Raw genomic sequence first — 3,669 nt, 5'->3', positions numbered from 1 at the left:
ATTTCTTTGTATTGATCACTGAGGAAGGCTTTCTATCTCTCCTTGCTATTTTCTGGAACTCTGCATTCAGATGGGTATTCAGATGGGAACCTGTACCATACAAGATGGTATAGCCATTTAATATCTCATCAGCTAAATATACACTTTGTATATGATCCAGCAATCCTACTCCTAGGTATTTACTGAAAATCAATACATGTGTGTGTGTACACACACATATATCCCACCTCTGCTTTATCCATTCACACTTAGGTTTCTTCTATAGCTTGGCTGCTGTAAATAATGCTGCAATGAACATAAGGATGTATATAACTTTTTGAATCCATGCTTTTGTTTTCTTCAGGCAAATACCCAGAAGTGAAAATGCTGGATCATATGACAGGGATGGAACTATGTTCTAATTGGTGGTAGTGTTTACACTACTCTATACATTTGTTAAAACTCATAGAACTGTACACCTAAAAGACTGAATTTTACTGTATATACATTTTAAAATAATTTATATTTAATATGGAACAATATAGAAGTGTGAGAAGGAAGAAGTGTAAGGGCCTTCATACACACACAACGCAGCAGTGAACCTGCTCCCTGAAGCTAACCATGGTTGCAGTCTACTAAGCATCCTCTCAGACAATTTTCTATGAAAGTGCATGAAATTATATAGAGATTTTAAAAAATAGAAACAGTATTGTACCACACATTGGTTCAACAACTGCTTTCTTTGTGCAATGTTGTGAGAGTCTTGAAGAAATAGAAGGTAACTCCAAAGCACAACTGGATGTAATTTAGAATTTTTGCATCATTTTCAGGGTTACACAAACAATTATGCTATACGAGTGGTACCAGTTTTGGAAGAAGTTAGTCTAAGTCAAATCAGGAAACACTCAGGAAAACGTAGAATTAACAACCTGGCCCCCTACTTTGTTAGAAATTTCCTTGGTTGATCTTCCATTGGGAGGGAGGCATAACCTCCCCCCAGAATTGGGGGTGCGAGACTGTTCTTTGGGGGAATCTGATGAGCCATGGCAGGGGCTGACTCTGTCAGGGTGGATAGAACCAATGCCAGTCTTCCGAGTTCAGGAAGAGAATTGTCATGACACAACAGAATGTTTTAAATCTGTTCTAATGCATTTATCTTTTAAAGCTCTCTTTGTCTGATAACAGAGTCTAATTCATGTTCTCATCATTGGACATTGGCATTGTGGGAAGAACCAAGCTCTGTAGTGGGGCAGGTGGGCTGGAATCACAGCTACCAACTTGACCATCTGGTTGAACCCGGGCAAGTCTCAACCTTCCCCTATTGGATTCACAGGCTTGTTGTGGAGGTTAATACTGTAGAAGCCAATGCCTGATACTCTGTAGCCACTCAGTACCATCAGTAATTTTACTATTTATTTATTTTTCTTTTTTAAAAAATTCTATAATTTGGGAGAGGGTGGTGATTAATTTCCAAAATACAGTTCAGAGTCCCACCTTCCACACAGCTCCCTACTGACAGCCCTTTGGTTTTTCAGAAAAAGTTTAAGAGCCCTCATAAAGCCAGAAGTACTGATAACCCCTAAATGCACCCAAAAGCAGTGATCACTTCAATCCGTTAGAAAGACTATGACCTATAGACTTTGCTTCTCCCTACACATTTGTCTTACGGCTCAGTGGCAAGGTGACTGTAGAGACACACATGAGGGGGTAAGTGGAAAAGGGGAACAAAGGGAAGCCAGGCACATGGGTGCAGGGAGGGGTGGGGGACACCACTTCCATTTTTCTTTTGTCTTTTCCTTTAAAAAAAAAAAAAGGCAGGGGTGTGATCAGTTGGAAGGCTAGAGAACAAACCCCAGAACAGTATGTAAGCTCCAGAGGTGGGTGGTGAGAAGTCCCCAGAGAAGTGAGAAGGGGAAAAGGCCAGGGCAATGCTTGCAGCATCAAGTTCCTCAGGAGTTTCTGTCGGTGCAGCTCATAGTCCTCCTTGTCCACGTTCACCAGCAGCTTGATGGCTTCATGGCCCACAGCCTGCTTGAGGGAGTCTGTGATAAAGACACCTTTAAGTGCCTCTAGTAAGGAGCCGTTGATGTAGTCGCGCCAGAATGCATTGAGGTAGGTGAGCTCAGAGAACTTGATGTCACAGATGATGGAGCCCAGATCCCGGGACTGGAGGATGGTGTTGGCCTGGTTAAAGCGCTCAAACTGGCGCTCCAGTGGGTCCTGCTTATTGGAGAAGACGTTGCCCTGCAGAGCGCTCTCTGCTGGCAGTACTCAGCCCGGACCCGCAGCCTGATGTCACATGTCTGCTTTTCCTTGGGATCTGGTGTCACTGACTTCCGGCGTTTCCGATGGCTCCCAAGTGTGGCTGTCCCTTGAGCTGGCCGCTTGCTACACATCTGAGGGCCCGAAGTAGGGCAGCACACCACAGGATAGTGGGGAGGCCCTGTTTTAGGGGGTGGGGAGGCCTCGGCTCTAGGTCGCTGAGGGCTCTGGGTGTCACATAGTGAACTGATGTCTCCTCCAGGTATTTGTCTACAAGATCAGGGCACACAGCCCATCTCTGCTTGAGAGTGACGTAGGGCAGCAGGTCATGGCGAGTGATGATGCGCAGCAGCTGCAGCACCTGGCGGAAGTTACACTCATCACAGCGGCCCCGGCGCTCCAGCGCCAGTAGGAAGTCACGTCCATTTCGGATGAGGCCACGCTCGTGGTCGTCAATGGCGTCAACAAAGAGAAAGGAAAGAACGCGCACGTCTCTGTGTGTCAGGTGGGTGCCCACGCTGTCAAACATGCGGTGCAGGCTGTACAGCCTGCGCTCCTGCTCACCGTGCTCTTCGGGGCACACCTGGCTTGCCCTCCGCTTTAGGCCCGCCATGCTGGGGGCTCAGGTACACACGGCTTTCCAGAATCCCTGCTCAGCAGCTGCAATCCCCACTATACTCTGCAGGAAACTTAATTTCCCAGGTCTCTTCCTCTCGCCTCTCCACTACAGCCCTTACGTGAGTCCAGTTCTCCCCACCACTTGCCACAAGCCCCCTTCTCCTTCACACTCTCCCCCCTCCCCCCTCCCCCCTCCCCCCTCCCCCCTCCCCCCTCCCCCCTCCCCTCCCCCCTCCCCCCTCCCCCTCCCCCCTCCCCCCTCCCCCCTCCCCCCCCCCCCCCCCCCCCCCCCCCGCCCAGGGGCCCATTTTTGGTTTTGTTCTCCAAGCCTTTCAAGTGGTGGCAGCCTCTGTGACTTCTTTGTAATGCCCAGTTAACAAAACGTGGCAGCTTTCCTGAACCACTGCCAGAGACTCATGACCTTTTGGAAAGAAACCCAGACCCCTGGGCCTGCAGGCTCAGCCTTGTCTTTGTCTCAGAGCCCCCAGGTCTCAGGCTCAGCCCTTTCACTGGGTTATTTATTTAACAGCTATAGAGATAATGGTGAAGGGACATGGCCAAGACACCTGTGACTTATCTTAACCTTCCTTCAATCAGCTAACAAATACAATGATCCCTGCTGTGGGCTAGTGGGGAGCAGAACCCTAGCCGGTGTTCTCAGGACGTTCACAGCCCAGCACCGTTCGTTTGCTAGGTCAGTGGTTAACAAAGGGTAGACAACCTTAGCTGAACCCCCGCCACCCTTCCTGCCAATATTTAAACCAGGTCAATTCTTCCAACCTAGCGCACAATTTAACTCTTGTTGTAGCT

General features: G+C 48.5%; 1 pseudogene; it reads right to left on the bottom strand.

Moving 5' to 3' along the window:
- Positions 1-1,404: 1,404 nt before the first annotated feature.
- On the bottom strand, positions 1,405-2,948 carry LOC138438088 (death effector domain-containing protein pseudogene; annotated as a pseudogene).
- Positions 2,949-3,669: the final 721 nt, after the last annotated feature.

This window comes from Ovis canadensis, chromosome 3 (assembly GCF_042477335.2).
Source record: "Ovis canadensis isolate MfBH-ARS-UI-01 breed Bighorn chromosome 3, ARS-UI_OviCan_v2, whole genome shotgun sequence".
Classification (NCBI taxonomy): Eukaryota; Metazoa; Chordata; class Mammalia; order Artiodactyla; family Bovidae; genus Ovis; species Ovis canadensis.
This window is presented reverse-complemented; position numbering and strand designations above follow the sequence as displayed.